We start from the raw sequence: 19,004 nt of genomic DNA on the forward strand, positions 1-19,004 counted from the left end.
GAAAACCACTAACGCCCCCTCCGTTCACACCCTTCTCCATTCCCCGAAGGGTCGCCCAGACCTGGACCACAGGGAGGAGGGTGGTGGTCCTCGTACTCCAGCCAGGAGGGCGGACAGGCTGCTTCTAGAGGGACAGACCACAAAAATACACCCTGCGTCCATACGCCCTGGGACTTCAGCCTCCCCGCCTCCTCTCCTTACCCTGTACCGGGAAGAGAACTGAAAATGACATCAGTAGCTTTCAGACGGCTCTCTATACATCCAGCACATTCATCAGTACCCGTGACCTGCACCAGTGCCCTAGCCCCCAGGAATGCTGGCATATCGACTTCACAGATAGGAGAACAGTGGCCGAAGCAGGGGGAGCCCTTCGGCACAAGTGCCCTGAAGCAGGACCCACGGTCGTCCAGTCCACCGCGACCCGCCGCCCCGCTGCTCCTTCATGACCCGGGAGACCCCGCACGTCTGAAGTTCTTCCGGCCTTGCTTGCTTCCTGCATAAAGTGCAGATTATGACGTCTGCATCCAGAGACACAGAACCAATGGGATATACAGAGGGAGAGATCTGAGTTAATTTCATAAAGACTCGGCCCACGCGTAAGTGGAACCTGGCAAGTCTGGAACGTCAGGGCAGAGGGCGAATGAGGCTGAGCCACGAGGGGGGCCAGCCAGCAAGAGCAGGGACAGCTTCTTCCCCAACAGCCTCAGGGCAAAGGGGCTGCTTTGGGAAGCCCCAGACCTTGCTCTGACCCATCGCAGGAGACCCACCCATATGACGGGAGGTTATGTGCTTCAGCGGACGTCTGCGGACACGAAATCCCTCCCCGGCTGCGTGCAGACGGCAGTGTGAGCAAGCAGTGGGGCACCATGGCCGCCTGGCCACGCTGGCATGTGACCTTCGCCTTCGCTGTGTTCAGAGGCCAGTGCAAGGTGGGGTCCAGAGTGTTGTCCTGCTCAAGGTGCCTGCCCCTGACAAACTCCACAGCCTGGAGTCTCAGCCAGGGGCAGGGGCCAGGAGCCAGGGGACAGGGGCCAAGAGCCAGGGGTCAGGAGGGACCAGGGCCAGATGTGAGGGGCCAGGAGGGGCCAGGGGTCAGGGGCCAGGAGCCAAGGGTCAGGGGCCAGGAGGGGCCAGGGCCAGATGTGAGGGGCCAGGAGGGGCCAGGGCCAGATGTGAAGGACCAGGAGGGGCCAGGGCCAGATGTGAGGGGCCAGGAGGAGCCAGGGGTCAGGATCCAAGAGGCAGGCGCCAGGAGGGGCCAGGTTCCAGGGGGCAGAGGGCAGGTGAGGGGACCTCCAGCTCAGGACCACCCCCTGGACAGCCGTCCCCACTTGAGCACCAGCTGAGGACACCCCCCGACGGCCTTCCACGCTGGTGTCTCTTCTCTCCGTGTGTGTTTGTGTTTCCTCATGTTTGAGCATCTATTTATTCTGTCCTAAAAACACTTCAGCCCCCGGCCCGCTGCCTCGTTTTCCGCTGCCCGTCCCTGTTCTCCTCACGCCCCCCTACCCCCCGGCCGCCCGCCTTCCGCATCCTGAGTGCCTGTCACTGCTTCCTGAGCGGCCTCGCTGTGCCCACATGCACAGGTGCTTTCTCCTTCTGCCCCATCCTGCCCCTTCGCGGCCTCCAGGCCTGCGCGGTCGGAGCACTCGGGTAGCTGATTCGATTTGATTCGATTTGATTTTGTTCACTTCACTCTTTCTCCTTTTCATCATTTATCTCTATGTTTTCATTTTCCTACTCCATTTGTAAAGCCTTTGCTCTAGCGATTCTGTTCTCCAACCTTCATTACTTGGAGGGGCTCCCTGTTTACTAAGTATTTTCCCGTAGGTCTGTGTCACCTGAAAACGGGTCTGGGATGCACAGCGAGTCCTGTCACGGGTGCCAACTTAGACCCTCTCGAATTTTGCACCTGGTGCGGGCACACACGGCCCCACCTGGCCCCACCCAGCTCCCACTCGGCCCCACTCGGCCCCACGCGGCCCCACGCGGCCCCACTTAGCTCCCACTCAGTCCCAAAAGGCCACATTCCAGGTCTTTGCCAAATGAAGGGGCTTCTGAAACACTGTCTCGGTGCTATGGGGTCTGCACCCCTGTCTGCCACTGGAGCTGGACACCTGAGCCCCCACCCAGGTGTGTTCTGTCCAGATGAGGTGGCCTCCCGGCTCTGGCGCCAGACCTGCCTCCTCCCTGAGGGCTGTGCTGCCTGCTTCACCTCTCTGTGCCTCGGTTTCCCCCGCTCTAATGTGTTCCTAGTAACGCACGGGGAGGCAGGTGTGCAGACAGGACCCCTCCAGAGTCTTCTCAGCACAGCTGCTCGCTTCCTCCCGACAATGGGGGATGTGGAAGGTGTGGTCTGTGGGCACAGCGGGATGCCATCCAGCCCCGAGAGGGGGATCCTGCCCTGTGACACCACGGGTGAGCCTTGAGACACGAGGCTAAGGGAGAGAAGCCAGATACAGGAAAACAAGTAGCGTATGATCCTCCTTACAGGGGAAGGTAAACCAGTCGGATCCATAGAGTCAGTGAGCCAGTGGGGTTGCAGGGGGTGGGGAGGGCACTGGAGTCACTAATCAACGGGGGTAACAAGGTAGAGCAAGGGAACCAGCTCTAGAGCACCGCCCAGGGCTGTGCCTGTCGTCAGCTGTGATGGGCTGAACCTGTGTTAGGTGTTCCCACCACAACAAAATAAAATTAAGGGAAGAGAGAGAGACAGTGTGTGTCTCCAGGCTGGGGCTTGCTTCTCCCAGGGACTTGCTCTCTAACTCAGTCTCCTTTCTAACTACTTCTAGTCCTTGCTAAATGTCCCGGCGTTGACAGAGCCTCAGCACGCCGACTGCCACGCCTGACCCAGTTACAGAACACAGCAGCCCGCTTAACCCTAATGCCCCCTGGGGCTTAGGTCCCACCCGCGAGCGGCTTCTCTTGGTACGCAGCACCTCGGCCCCTCACCTGACAGTGTGGACCCACACGATGAGGCTGCCACTCCCGTCCCTCGCCCCCACCCCTGCCTTGCCACCGCGCCACCCACCGGCAACTTGACTGCAGGCAGCTGTAACACATTACAATTATTTGCAGCAGGAAGGAAGCCTCCCCCAAAGCACTGACTTCTAGGAACCTCCGTCTTGATTCCAAGAATAATATTTGTGGCTGACACCATGAGTATGCTATGATGGCCACGAGCTGCCTCTCTTTCCAGCTCTCAAGGCGGTGCCAAGGACTCTGCACGCTGTCCCCTGCTCGGTTCCACCCGTTCTGCCGTTTAGCAAATTGCTTTCCTGGTGAGTGTCAGAACTAGCTATCCTCTGGACAAATATCCCTCTAAAAATGCCTGTCCTCCGGCACAAGCCAGGAGCTGGGCTGAGACACCCACCCCCACCATCGGCTTCCACCTTCTGTGAACTATCTTAAAAAAGATTCAGGGATAGAGGGGCACCTGGGGGACTCAGTCGGTTAAGCGTCCAACTTCGGCTCAGGTCGTGATCTCGTGGTTCGTGGGTTCAAGCCCCGTGTCAGGCTCTGTGCTGACAGCTCGGAGCCTGGAACCTGGAGCCTGCTTTGGATTCTGTGTCTCCCTCTCTCTCTACCTCTCCCCCTCTCGCACTCTGTGTCTCTCAAAAATAAAACAAACATTAAAAAGAAACAAATACTAGTTACAGGGAGTTTCAAATGCCTAGCAAATGCTTAAGGTATACCTTTTAGCCAAGTAACCATAATGCTCCTTGCATATTCAGTATGATCTCAATTATATTTAAAAAGAGAGAGAGAGAGAAGAAAATTACCAAACTGGCCATCATGTTAACAATGATTGTCTCCGGGTGGTGAAATTAGGAGTAAATTATGTGTTACATCATTTTATATTTCCTGTTTCTTTTAACTTCCTACAATAGCATCAATTTTATTAGGAAGCATAGGGAAAAAAATGAAAACAAACAAAAGCTTTCTGTATCTTCAATACAGAATCAATGACTCCAAGAAACATCCCTGGGTTTACGTGTTTCGGTCCTAAATGTCAAAGAAATGTCTGCTCTCTTTCTAACAAGAGTCATGGACAAGATGGTCGCTGTTTTCCTTGTACGTACTTTAATGGGCAACATTTTGTGTTGACAAAGATGTTTTATTTTTGTAAGGACACATCCAGCTTACTCCTTTTTGCTCCATACTAATCAGACTAGATTTTACCCAAATCAGAAGAGAATTCGGCTAACATTAACTTTGGGGTCTTTCGTCAAAACATTTCCAGCTGTTGTGCCTTGAAACTCCTTTTTTACTTCACCAAGGTGTAATTCACATACCATAACATTCACCCTTGGAAGAAACACAACCTAGTGATTTTAGTACATTCACAAAATTGTACAAGCAACACCATTCATTCCAGAACATTTTTATCACCCCAAAAAGAAAGACAATCCCACCAGCAAATACTCCTCATCCCCTGCCCCAGCCCCTGGAATCCACTAATCTGATTTCTGTCTCTGTGGTCTTGACTGTTCTGAACGTTTATATAAATGCAATCATACAGGATGCAGCCTTTTGTGTCTGGTTTCTTTGGCTTAACCACAGTGCCTTCAAGGTTCATCTATGTGAAGCATGTGTAAGCACCCCATTCCTTTTTCTTGGTTGAATGATATTTCACTTTATGGATGTACCACATGGTCTAATCTGCTTCTTAATTGATAGACATTCAAGTTGTTTCCACTTTGGGCCATTATGAATAAATGCTGCTGGGAGCCTTCATGTACAAGATTTTGTGCGGACACATGTTTTCAATTTTTCCATATGTATGTATCTGTAGAAGTGGATTTGTTGAGTCATATGGTAACCGGATTTTAACTTGTTGAGGATTTTCCAGACTCTTTTCCAAAGTGGCTGCACCGTTTTACAGTCCCACCAGCCATGAATGAGAGCTCCAGTGTTTCCACACCCTCAGTAATTAATATTTGCCCATTTTATTCTAGCCATCCTGGAGGACTTGAGACGGCTTCTCATTATGGTTTAGCTCTGCATTTCCTTAATGACTAAGGATGTTGAGCATCTTTTCATGTGCCCATGGGCCATCTGCATTTCGTCTTTAGAGAAATGTTGATTCAAATTCTCTGTCTCTTTTTAATTGGGCTATTTATCTCTTCATTGTTGGGTTCTAAGAGTTCTTTGCATATTCTGGACACTAGACCTCCAACAGATGTATGATTTGTGATACCTCCAACTTTGTTCTTCCGTTTTCAAGATTCCCTTAGCTATTCTTGGCTGCTTGAATTTCCCTATAAATTTTGGGATCAGCTTGTCAATTTTTACTTAAAAAAAGGCAGGGGCACCTGGGTGGCTTAATTGGTTGAGCGTCTGACTTCAGTTCAGGTCATGATCTCACAGTTCATGGGTTGGAGCCCCGCATCGGGTTCTGTGCTCACAGCTCGGAGCCTGGAGCCTGCTTCAGAGTCTGTGTCTCCCTCTCTCTCTGCCCCTCCCCTGCTCACGCTTTGACTCTCTCTCCCAAAAGTAAATAAACATTTAAAAAAAGATTTTTTTTTTTAAAGGCAGCTGTGAGTTGATAGGGATCATGTTGAATCAGCAGATCAATTTAGGAAGTTTTGGCTCCAAACAATATTAAGTCTTCCAGGCCACAAATTCAAGGTGTCTGTTCAGATTTCAGATCTTCTTTAATTTCTTTTGATGATATAACTGGTGTCTGTGGCCCTGCAGATGTAATGTAAGTGATGTAATCTGGTGTATAACTTGTACACTTTTTGTTATATATTCAGAAGTATTTTATTCCTATTTATGTTATCGTAAATGGAATTGCGTCCTTATATATAATTTTGGATTGTTCGTTGGTAATATATAAAATACAGGTTACTTTTGTACATTTATCTTGTATCTTGCAACCTTGCTGAACTTTTATTAGCTCCAATTGCTTTTGCGGAGGTCTCTGGATTTCCTACACACCGTGTAGAAATGGAAATGCACACATCATCCGGAAACACACATAGTTGTGTTTCTTCCTTTGCGATCAGGATGCCTTTTGTGTCTTTCTTTTTATGAGCAGAGCTTCATTCAACCGCGTGAAGCATTCCTGATTCAAACAAGAACATTTTCCAATCTACAGGATTCAGGGTAAAGCCGCATTCCCCTCGTGGGAGTCAGGATGAGTCACAGCCTCAGGGTGCCCACATGCCTTTGATCCAAGTCACCACCCCACCCCCATCCCCCAGCCTGTTCCCCAGCTGACCTCGTTTATAGAACTGGGCTTCTTGGCTGGTTTTCTTCTCATTTAAGACGTAAGACTGGGCCTCTTCCAGCAACTCAGCAGACGCCTGGTCTCAGCCCCTGGAGGAGGTAGGGTGGAGGGGACCGCTGTCCTCGTGTCTGCTGCCAGGGGTGGGGGGGGAAGGGGGTGGTCTTGCTACATTCAGATTCTGCGGGGCCACAGACTCCACTACCTACCTAGTCAGAGATGCCAGGTTGCCCAGCACCACCCACACCTCGGGTCGTGGACCCAGACCTGCTCCTTCTCACAGCAAGAGCCGAGCTGTTCTCACAACCCGCTTCCTCTCCCTGCTCCACCTCCTTGGGACAGAGGCCGGTGCTCCTGGGGCCATCCCAGAGCAGGGGAGGGGAGACGGTACCGTGGAAAGGGGCAGGGGAAAACCCACACATTTAGAGAAAACGTCAAGAAGAGAAGAGAGGAAAGGAGAAGGAGCCGGAAACAAGTGAATGTCCCTTTGGAGCCAAGCGTGTTACACACTTCATTTCATTTAACTGACACACAGGAGGAGGACTTGTGTTCTTTCCATGGGTAAAACTTGTGTTCTTTCCATGGATAGTCTTTAACATGTGTTTTTAATTTTTTTGATGTTTATTTATTTGGGGGAGAAAGAGACAGAGCGTGAGCGGGGGAGGGGGCAGAGAGAGAGGGAGACACAGGATCCAAAGCAGGCTCCAGGCTCTGAGCTGTCGGCACAGAGCCCGACCTGGAGCTCGAACTACAAGCTGTGAGATCACAACCTGAGCCAAAAATCCAACAGTTGGACGCTTAACTGACTGAGCTGCCCAGCCACCCCTTAACATGACTTTTTAAATAATATGCTCAAGGTCATGGACCTGGGCTTACAACTGAACTCTCTCCTCACAGTCACCTGACTCCCTGGCCCAGGGTCCCCACAGTACCTCTAGGAGTGATTTTCCCGAGGTAAGTGCTGGTGACAAAGATGCCTAAAAACATAAACAGCAGGTGGCATGTGGCTTAGAGCTCTGGGGGTGTCCTGTGTGCCGCACACAGAGTGTCCCCATCAGGTGCCTTCCCTGGTCTCCAGTCACAGGGTTGAGTCATGACATCCTGTTCACTGAGAAGGGGCCACTCCTTTTAGGAATGTACCTTTAACCTCAAAGCACAGACAGGCTGCATGAGCCTTGTGGGTGCCTCTAACTCTCCTCCTACTAGCCCTGCAAATCTAGGCAACTCACCGATCCCCTCCAGATGCTGCCTCCCATGGACAGAGTGGGTGTTGGAAGACCGACCTCACTGGTTTGCTGGGAGAACAGCCCGAGCTTCCCAGTCCCCCAGCTACCCGACCAGTATAACCCACAGGCTGCCGACTGTGCTCCTGGGGTGCTGGAGAAGATCCACCCACTCCAAGTGCACACACAGGGGCCTTGGTGGGGCCTCCACATCCTCCTTTAGGAATCAAATCAAAGGCCTCCCCACCCTCCCAAGGCGACAGCTGATCTGGTTCCTGCCCTCACTGCCTGTCCCGCTGGGTACCCTGGCCCCCCTCCCCAGGGCACCTCTGGGGACACGGGGAGCCGCTGGGGCCTGGGCAAGATAGTGCTGCAGACCCCTGCAGAGGAACAAACATGTTCCTCCGCAGGGCACGTGGCGCCTTGGCGCACGATCCCTGCCGAAGGCTCACAGAATGTTCCGGAACATGAGCTTCCTCGATTTCTCCTCGTGCCATCCCACCCCCAGGGATCCTGACGGCAGTTCTCAGGGCCTAGGCTGGGGACCCAATGTAGGGACAGGTGCCACTCTCTGCTCAGAATGTGAGGCCGGCCCGGTCCACCTCGGCGTGATGTTCCCCCACCCGACCCTGCTGCCCAACCTGAGTCGCAGCCAGCTAGGAGGGGGTGAGGCAGCGCCCCGGGTCCTGAGCCGCCACAGCAGCTCTGAGCCCAGAACAAACAGTGGCGGGAAGCCAGGGGCGGCCACGCAGTGCCCGCTGCCACCCGCCAGGGCTGTTCTCAGCAGCACCCTGTGGTTGCTCAACAGTCCCCCACACACACAAGCCACCCCAGCCCACCCGCTCCCCGCTGCCGGCAGGGACGCCAGGCGCCAGCATGGGCCCTGTCGCCGGAGATCGATGAGGAAGGTGTGTCCAGGCCTGAGCCCCAGTGACTCACACCCCACCCCCAACCTGCTGGCACCGAGGGCGGCTGTCGGCAGCCAGAACGGGGTCCCTCAGAGCAAGAAGGACAGCGGGCGGGACACTAGATAAACGAAAGCACAACATGTCTTTTATTCCTGTTGCTGTCACTTGGCTCTTACCTGGCCCCAGGTCCTCTCTCGCGGTGAAGTATGGTTGACGGGAGGCCGAACCATCGCCCCGTCAAACGCAAGCAAGTCACTAGAAGGCACAACACATGGAGGAGGCCCAGGGTTTGTTTAAAACAGGGAAGGTGTCAGGAGCAGTACCCGACCCTAAACAGGAAGGGGAAACTGACGCCTGCTCCAGCGCGATGAGCCATGATGCCCGGTGAGTAAGCCAGACCCAGCAGGACAAACCCTGTCTGCTTCCGCCTCCAGGAGCGGAGACAGCGTAGAGGGTGGGAGCCCTGGGCGGTGGGGGGAGCTGGGGAGTTGGTGTTCAACAGGGGCAGAGTTTCGGTTTGGAAAGACAAGAAAGTTCCGGAGGAGGACCGAGGGGGTGGCCGTATGACAGTGTGAATGTGCCGAATGCCACTGAATTGTACTCTTAAAAATGGTGAAGATGGTAAATGTTATGTTAGGTGTACATCACCCCAATTTACTTTTTTAACTTTTTTACATTTATTTTTGACAGAGAGAGAGAGAATGAGCGGGTGAAGGGCAGAGAGGGAGACACAGAATCCAAAGCAGGTTCCAGGTTCCGAGCTGTCAGCACAGAGCCCGACGCGGGGCTCAAACCCATGAAACTTGAGATCATGACCTGAGCCGAAGTCAGCCACTTAACTGAGCCACCAGGAAACACTTTTTAAAATTCTCATTACATATTTAATGTGTTCTTAATAATGCGCTCAGTGGGGGGGGGGGAGGGGGGAATTTAATAAAAAATAATAATTATGTGCTCAGTGGTTGAGACACATACCTGCCCAAGAGGCAGGCGGTCCTCACCTGGTGGCCTGACCCTGGGTGATGGATCAGGGGCCCAGGGACAGCTTGTCCTGCAACCTGAGCTCTAACCCCGCCCATCCCGCCTGCAGCCCTCCTGTCACTTGCTTCTGGGGCAGGTATAAGGAAGACAAGACTCCCTCCACACCTGGGACCTCGGATGCTTCACCTCCCTGTGGGCGGGGACGTGGAGAAGGGGAGTCAAGCCCACCCTGCCCTACCTTCCAGTCAGCACCACTTCCGGGCAGGGAAGAGCCAGCCCAGAGCCCGCCTGGTGTGCCTTCTCCCTGTTGTCGGGCCGGCAGGCGGGGTGTGTGCAGCCAGGCAGGTAAAGGAGCCTGGCATTTGCTGACACCACCGGTGCCCCCAAGTTCCCATGACCCCACTGCACACATGAGCCCGGAAGGCGCCTGGAAGAATCCAAAGTGCAGGCAGGGAGCAGGGACCCAGCCTGTGGCCCGTGCTCCATAGTCAGACAAAGCGAGCGTCCTCCGTCCTCTGAGAAGACAGCCTCCTGAAAGTATCATGCAGACACTTTCCTGGGAGGAAAGGGACACTGTCAAAGCCCCTGGCCTTCTGAGGGCAGCGGAGGGTGGCCCAGGTGGGGAGGGGAGAGGGGGTGAGATCCAGCAGGTAAAACCACCAGGCTTCCATACCTGTCCCCAGCTTCCAAGGGGCTGCAAGCTGGGACCCTCCCACCCCCACCCCCACCCCCACCCCCACGCTGGCCGCCAGCAGCCCTGCATGCGCCTGCCTCCCGGAGGTTAAAGTTACGTTCCTTCCACGCAGCACCTCAAGGTCAGCAAAGAAAGAACTTCAGACCAGAACAAGCGGGGCCACACACGCCAGCATGTGCATGGGCTGCATCTGGGCGCGTGCATGTGCACGAATGTGGATGTACCTATGTGCACACATCTGTCCGCACGTACGCACACACCTCAGCTCTAAGTCTGTGGGCCTCAGGTGCTGGCGTCACGACCTGTACACCTCACGTTGCAGCCACACCCCCCACCTGGCACGGACGCAGAACTCTCATCCATCCCCAGGCTTGGGCTCTGGCTGCTCTGCCCAGAGCGAGGCCAACCCGTTCTCCCCGTGAGCCTCTGCTCCTTCACTGTTTGGAAGAGGTCGGGCCCCACAAATTCAGGGGGGAACTCGCAGGACCCTAACTGGGCATCTGAGGACTGGGAGGGGCCTAGAGGAGGCAAGCTCCCAACAGGGAGCTGGGTTTCAGACAGGAAGGCTCAGCGGGGCGGATGGAAGCAGGCATCGGCATGGCTGGAAACCGGAGACCAAGCCAGGCCTAGGAAGGGGCTGCCGGCCAGCTGGGGAGGCAGGGGCCTGAGGCACAAATAGAGGCCGTGACCAGGCATCAAGGCAAAACTCATATATACATAGACTTGGAAATGGAGTCCACGTGGGGCGGGAGGCCTGGGGCATCTTCGGCTGAGCCAGAAGCTGAGGTCCTGAGATTCTGGCCTCTTGGTGTCCTGTCCCAAAAGACATTGGCCCGGTAGACGCGCCAATATTTTGAGTGTCTGCCTCCATCCTTTGAGTATAGAATGCAGAAGGAAGCCAAGCTCAGTGGAAAGTGAAATTTAAATCCACTACAACCCTAATCCATCCCGGAAGGAGCTGATCAACAAGCATGCATCTTTCTTAAAGCAAAAACAAAAGGAATAAACTAAAAAGAAACCCCCCCACGGAGGCCAGCAGAGACCCCCAACCATCTCTCTACTGTAAATAATGTAGCGTCCACGTGAAAACGTGATGCGCCCGACTCAGAAGCCGCCACTAGTGGCCGAAAGGGCCTCAGCACAGAGTCCCTGACCCACACCCCAGGCTCCGTCCATGCTGTCCCAGGAAGCAGAGCAGAGGTGGAGAAAACGCGCAGAATCAAAGCCAGGAACTCAGCTCCGTTTGCAAAAACTGTGCCCAGCGTTTGTGTGCGTGAGGGCCAGCCCCGTACGGGGGCAAATCCCAGGAGGGTCTGTGCGGAAGGACACCCTGGCCGGTCCCCCTAACCAGGGGCAAGGAAGACGTGTTTCAAGCATGAGACCAAAACGTAAGAAGAAAGATAAAAACCATTTTCATCACAACGTAGTCCGTAGGTGGGAGTTCGGGGGCTGACCCTGACCTCAAAGCTGCTGTATCACTGAGCCCACGAGCCGTGGGTGCAGCCTCAGAACTTGAGACTCCGGGCCCATTCCAGAAGGCCCCTCAGCTCTGCAAGAGTACGATGTTGTGATGCATTTTCGACCCCTCAAGACCTCCAAGTCAGCCTGACAAAACCAAATTCTCTCTTGAGTCCAAGAGGGTCCCATCCTTGTTAGGGGCACCAGCAGCCACGGGGTCAGAACTTGAGAGTAATATGAGACCCCATCATTTTCCCTAGACACGCCCCCGTCAGCCTCCTAGTCTTGTGTCTGCTTCCTAGACACCCCCCGCCCCAAACCCCATCCCTTTCTGTCTACCCTGCCGTCAAGGTCAGCATTCAAACCATCCTGTCCACTCATGTGCACTTTGGGAATGGACTGGGGCTACTTTTTCCGTATCCCCTGCAGAATAAGTTTATGAAAGTAGCGTCAGCAATAATAGTGTGCAGAATTTCCATTTCTGCAAACCCACACTTAAAATGGTAAAGATCATCAAAGCATCACAAAACTAGAAACCAGTTACCAAAAATCTAGGTTGACAAGATATTCCCGAACCAACCCCCAAACTAGAGTGAGTCAGAGACACAAATTCTAAACAGGTTTTCTCAGTCTCTGCACTTTGGAAGTGTTGAGCCAGATAATGATTTAAGGCGGGGAGGGAGGAGTCTTGTACATCCGTGGCCTCCACCCGCTGGATGCCAGCACCCCTGCCCCCCGCCCCAAGTCATAACAAGCATTAGTGACTCCAGACATATCCTCTGGCACTTTGAATATTGCACGGCTATCCAAAATGGGGAGACTATGGGGAGAGCAAATGCAAAATACAGTTTAATTTTTTTTTAACTTTTTTTAACGTTTATTTATTTTTGAGACAGAGAGAGACAGAGCATGAATGGGGGAGGGTCAGAGAGAGGGAGACACAGAATCTGAAACAGGCTCTAGGCTCTGAGCTGTCAGCCCAGAGCCCGACACGGAGCTCGAACTCACGGATTGCGAGATCGTGACCTGAGCCGAAGTCGGCCGCTTAACCGACTGAGCCACCCAGGCGCCCCTAGTTTAACTTTTTTTGGTAAACATATCAGTGAGGGTAAAACCACCGTTGTTAGTCTGATGGTGTTGCCTGAGTTGTGGCACAAGCAACAAAAAATGGAGATATTCTAATCGTCTCATTTCTATATCCTTGAGAGCCAAGATTCCCAACGTGAAAGAAAGGAGACACAGATGTAGTAGAGAAGAGAAAGCACAAACACCAAAGAATTCTTGAATTTGGACAGAACACATTAGAATGAACTCCTGGGCTATTTGGTCTTTAAAAAAATTTTTGTTTAATGTTTATTTATTTATGAGAAAGACAGAGAGACAGAGTGCAAGCTGGGGAGGGGTAGAGAAAGGAAGGCACAGAACCTGAAGCAGGTTCCAGGCTCTGAGCTGTCAGCACAGAGCCCGACGCAGGGCTCAAACCCACAAACTATGAGATCATGACCTGAGCCGAAGTTGGACACTTAACCGACTGAGCCACCCAGGCACCCCAGCTATTTGATCTTTTGAAAAGAAGTTTCTGTAATTCCTGAGCTCAGTTCAATGAATGTTCTAGAATAATGACCAACCAGGTGCACACATGGACCATAGATTGCTGTCTTGAAATGCTTGAAATACCAAAATAACTAGGGCTTTTAGAGATCTGACGAACCCCACGCTGGGGGCAGGAAGGTACCCTCGACACCTTGTAAAATCAGATAGCAAGGAAGCTATTTGAGACCATCACCATGGCAATACTAGAAGGGACCAGAAGCCTTGATGAGTCTCCTGCTGGTCAAACATGGAGAGTCTTGAAGTTGATAAATACAATAATTTTCATTGGATTGAAGGCTACCATATGTGTTAAATCCAAGAGTTTATCCTAATATTTTTAAAAGGAATGAGTCATCCTTCAGAGAATGAAATGACCCTCATGCTCTTGAAAATTAGTAAATACAGGAGGGAAGAGAATCCAGCATTTTTCCTACCTTCCCTTTATGAACGATACCACCACTGGGCCCATGAAGGGAAGTGTCTCTTTAATAGAAGTATTCCAACTAAAAAGCGAAAAAAATAAGTGCTAGAATTAGATTATCCCCAGGTGGTTACAAACTGATGAATCGAGGCATTTGGCATCAAGGTCTGATAACATCACAAAGGGAGATAAGCTGGTGTTATAAGCTCTGTGATTAAAGAAGAAATCATGGTCCATTTTCTTACCAAAGGCACCAAACCAGAGTCAGATCATGGAGCCCCAGGATCCATTTGTCAAGCAGGAAGTACAGAGGGCAGTCGAGCTACACCATGAGTGTGCAACCATTAGATAAAGACGGTGGGAGACTACAGGTCAAACAATCCAGATTCTTCTACAAAGAGGCTGCAAGAATAAGGAAGGAATGGAGGAGGACCCACATTTTAGAAGACCTTTCAAACATATGTAAGTTGTTTTAAATGCACAAGGCTGAACAACAGTGTCTGGGAAGCACACTTGGGTGACAGCACCATGACAAAATGGCAGACGGGAGCTCCCCTTGTGGGGAAGAAGGTTGTAACCAGGATAGACATATGGCTGGTGTCTGGGGGGGCTGGGACAGGGCTGTTTATTGGCCTGGGTGGTGGTTATAAGTGTTTGCTTCGCGATAGCTTGTGAACCCACGTATTTGTGGTTCTTTGGGCGTGGTTTTATGTACTTGTGTTTTATTTTACAATGAAAACAGTAAAATATAATATATTGATATAACCATGTCACCCTTCCATCCTCTAGGGGGACTGGAACCTTCCAGCGATTTCCCTTGAGCTTTGCCGTAGAGTTCACCCACCCCATCTTCACCTGAGAGAACTTCACATAATGCATGAGTATTGAGGTGTCCGTCTGCCTCGAAGACGACCCCCTCCGGCTAAGTGGTGCACTTCCTGTGTGTGGCTTCCCCCTCTGATCAGACCAACGGCTGGGCTGGTTTACTGTCCTTGAAGTGGGGGCGGGGGGCGTGCTGCTGATTTTTGCACGCTGCTTCTGGCTCTGTCCTCCATGGTGCTGGCAGGTGGGGAGAGACCATCACTCATTTTGTTCCCTGCGTCCCCGAGTGTACCTGCTCTTCTGATGCCTGGACCATGTGTGTTTTATTTCCATCCCAGACCTTCACATGGCACCTTCGCATGTTACGCTCCTCGTAACAAAAACAAGACAAAAGCAAAGAAGCCTGTTAAAAGTCGGGGGTGACGTTGTCAAGTCGGAACCAAGTACCTTTTTGGGTTCTTCTGCTATCTTGGTCATTATCTGGGATCTCTCCCACATGTACTTTTTCTCCGAGAGATTTCCCAACTCCTCAGGAATGGAACACACTGAACCTTATGCGATGGGAAAGTGCTGGCACAGTGCTCTCCTCCGACGGCCTCACATTCCTGTGTCTAGAGTGCACCGGGGACGTGGACCCCAGTGGATGCCAGTTCACGCGGGAGGCAGGAGTCTGCTCAGGAAGGCTGCTTCGTCTACGGCCGCGATGAGGTTCACCCAGCTCTTGGGGAACTTTCAATGTTGGTAGGGGATTGTCCCAATGAAATACACCATATTTCCCAAAATATGCCAAATCCACCGAGTGTGCCAAAACGTCCTTTGCAGAATTCGCTTCGCAGTGCGTTTCAAGAGATTTTAAATGTTCAGATCCTTCGGCACGCTAGATTTACCTTTCAAAGCATATCCTAAGGCATCCAGAAATGCAGGGAAAAATGCAAGAGTGGGCACGTTCTTACTGCATCACTCAGACTCATAAAGCATCTGGAGACCACGTAGTCAAACATGAAGGAGTGATCAAAAAATGAGGTGGCCTTCAGCCAATTAAACTGAATCTTAAAGAGAATGTGACAATAGCAGGATTTGTAATCCCATATTACCAGTTAGTGAAAACTAGAATCCACCTCGGAAGGTCCTGATCTTTCTGGGGGTGAGGGGGGGGGTGGTCTGTAAAATTGGGCTGCACCTTAGTTCTAGGAAGCATTTCTGGATTACACAGGTATGTAAAACGAGACAAGATTACAAGAATTAAAAGTGAGGCAAAAGAAGGGGGAAAAAAGATGAAATAGCATGAGGGATGAGGAGGAAAACAGTGCTTATGAAAAATATACAAGGGCAGGAGACAAACGCTGCCATAAAGGCACTAGTGGCCAACAAATTATGAGAAGGTGCTTCTTCGTATCTGTCTCAGAGCCAAAACTTTTTAATGGGAAAAAAAAAAATGTTTGAACAGATATTTCCCCAAAGAAAAGACACAGGTGGCACATGAGCACACAAAAAAGATCGTGGGCAAAAAACAGAAAACGTGACGACGCCCAGTGGACACAGAACTCTCGTTCCTTGCTCTTGGGGATGCAAAACGGGGCAATTTCCTGGAAAGACGCTTTGTCGGGGGGCGCCTGGGTGGCTGCGTCAGTTAAGCATCCGACTCTTGATTTCGGTTCAGGTCAGGATCTCATGGCTCGTGAGTTCGAGCCCCACGTCGGGCTCTGTGCTGACAGCTCGGAGCCTGGAGCTGCTTCGGATTCTGTGTCTCCCTCTCTCTCTGCCCCTCCCCTGCTCACACTCTGTGTGTGTCTCTCTCTCAAAAATAAACATTAAAAAAAAACTTAAAAACCATATGGCCAGACAGAAAACTGCACATGAATGTTTATAGCAGCTTTTCAGACAGTCATAATAACTAGAATCCACACGATGTTATCGGAACGGTGAACACATACTACATGATACATGACATAACCACAGTCCCTGATGGAACAGCCGTCAGCGGTAAGGAGGAGCACAGAACGTGGACAAGTCACAAAAGCATTCTGCTGAGTGCAAGAAGCCAGACTCAAAAGGCTCCATTTCTGTGATGTTCTGGAAAAGGCGCTACAGTGGGGACAGAGAACCGACCTACGACTGCCAGGAGTTCTGGCTGGGGGACAGGCTGGTGGGAAAGGGGTCCCATGAGGCAATATTTGGGGGATGGGATGGCTCAGTGACTTAATCAGGAGATGAATCCTTGATTTTACTCGTTTCTCAAAACCGATAGAAGTATACACACAAAAAAGAATGAACTTTACTGTATGCCAATTTATAGTGGGTTTTTTTTTTTTTAGTTTATTTATTTTGAGAGAGAGCTAGAAGCAGGGGAGGGGCAGAGAGAGGGAGAGAGAGAATCCCAAGCAGGTTCCAAGCTGTCACCACAGAGCCCGATGTGGGGCTCGATCTCAAAAACCATGAGATCATGACCTGAGCCGGAGTCAAGAGTTAGAGGCTTAGCGGAGCGAGCCGCCCAGGTACCCCTGTTGCCACTTTAAAAATACGTGTTTTTAAATGGACATAAGCCTTTCAGAGATTTGTAGTAGGTAGGGGGGACATGAGGACATGACAAGACAATGGGAAGGGTCTGCAGGACTGTGTCTGCCACCAAGTGGAGACACTGCCTTCGAGCGACAGGGGGACTTCAGGCTTCAAAGTGCGGGTAAGAAAGGATGGGAAGACTTTGGTTTTCAGAAAGCAGGCTGGGAACGCGCGCACGGGACGGGAGGGAGATGAAGGCCGTGTCACAGACATGAAAACGCCAGCGGCTGACTTGCTTTACCCTCTGACCTTTGTCTGTGGGGCTGGAGGACAGGCGTGCCTGCGGGTATGTGCACAGGGATGGCACAGCCACACCAACAGTCGTATCACAGATGGCGAGGATCTGCGCCCACGCCAGCACTCTCTCCTTTGCGCTCACAGCAGACATCACTAAGTGATCGCAGATTCTCTCCGTGGCCTGGGGCTGTGGCCCCAGGGGCTTCTCAACACGGGCCACTCCCACAAGAGCTCCCAGCCCGACTACGTACAAGTTCTGTGGTTCGCAGAACGGGTGAGCAGGTGGAAATCGCTCTTGGACCGACACTCCCCGACACTTCCCTATGTCCTACGGGCAAAGTTACGTGGGTCTCAGCCACTCCCATAACCTGCTCGACTCTGATTTTTCACTGAAGAGAGCCCTCCGCTGAAGCAACTGCACGCATCTGCACAAATCCGAGAAAAGATATCTTAGGATGCGTCCTCACTTTGCTTCGGGGGATCAGGCCTTCTCCTCTAAGCCTCGGGATTCAGATGTTTGTCGTCACCGGCAAAGCACGACGGTGGGTGGGCCAGGTTTTACACACCTGCTGCTGATGAGTCAGAGGAGGGCCTTCTCACACTTCCAGGAGGGGGGGCACGTCAAAAATATATCTTCAGCATCGTACTGTGACTCTCCATGAATTCAGCTTTGCCAATTTCTGTCGGCTCAGTCTTCAAACCATTTTTCCCTGGGCCACGTGCTATCACCTTAATTATATTAATCCTTAATATAACTATATAGATCATTAGTATGTAGTATATACATACATATATCCTTGCACATATTTATTTTGTAAGCATCCAGACACTCTAAAGGGATACTTTAAAATTTCAGGGGGTGTGGGGACAAGACAGAACATACATTCACAGGTGCTTGAAACAAATACAGCATAGCTGCCAAAAACACCGATAGCATGAAAATTACCACGGAAACTGCCAATGGCGTTCCAGATGCCATGCACAGACGCTGACCATTACTTGAGTAGATGAAGTATCCCAGACAATGAAGCTTCCCCACCGTGTCCTCTGTATATTAAGAATTACCTGGGGGCGCCTGGGTGGTTCAGTTGGTTGAGCGTCCGACTTCAGCTCAGGTCATGATCTTGCAGTTTCTGAGTTCAAGCCTCAAGTCGGGCTCTGTGCCGACAGCTCAGAGCCTGGAGCCTGCTTCGGGTTCTGTGTCTCCCTCTCTCTCTCTGCCCATTCACACTCTGTCTCTCTCTCGCTCTCAAAAATAAATAAATATTTAAAAATAACATAAAATAAAAAGAAACCCTGCTTAGGCAATGCTGGGTGCGACACGGTGGAGAGCTATCACCAGGGTCCCTGCAGAGACCACACAAACTACCCTCTGAAGGCAACCTTCTCGCTGGTCCCCTGTGGGCCCTGGCCACCTGCCAGCCACTATGCCGCCCCAGCAAACGTCTACACATCTCATCGGCTGACTCCCTGCTCTAAACATTGAGTAGTTTCACATCCTTCTTCCTTCTGGGCATGGCCCCATCTCAGGTCCCCGGGAGCCTCCCAGACTCTCAGCTGAGTCAAGGTCAGCACCCTCCACCGCTCTTGCCAGCAACACACTCTGCACCCACGCGGTGACTCTGACATCCGTCCCCCTCACTAGGCTGTGGGCCCCGCTCTTGGCCAGCCAGGCTGCCACAGCAAATACCACGGACCAGGCCACTCAGACTTCAGGTGCTGATTCCTCCTCCGTTCTGTGGGCTGCGGCTTCCAGGTCTGGGGAAGCCCCCTTCCCGGTTCATGAACGATGCCTTCTCACTGTGTCTTCACGTGGCAGAGAGAGGGACAGAGCTCTGCTGTGCCTCCTGAGAAGGACCCTGGTCCGATAGGATCA

At 51.9% G+C, this 19,004-nt stretch overlaps 1 long non-coding RNA gene across 1 annotated transcript; it reads left to right on the forward strand.

Moving 5' to 3' along the window:
• The first annotated feature begins 219 nt into the window (after nt 1-219).
• Nucleotides 220-9,107, forward strand: LOC123383811. Its single transcript, XR_006594052.1, has 3 exons — nt 220-3,281; nt 8,550-8,747; nt 9,054-9,107. It is a non-coding gene; the product is annotated as an uncharacterized LOC123383811 (long non-coding RNA).
• The last annotated feature ends 9,897 nt before the right edge of the window (nt 9,108-19,004 follow it).

The sequence above is a fragment of the Felis catus genome, chromosome A2, assembly GCF_018350175.1.
Source record: "Felis catus isolate Fca126 chromosome A2, F.catus_Fca126_mat1.0, whole genome shotgun sequence".
In the NCBI taxonomy this organism is placed as follows: Eukaryota; Metazoa; Chordata; class Mammalia; order Carnivora; family Felidae; genus Felis; species Felis catus.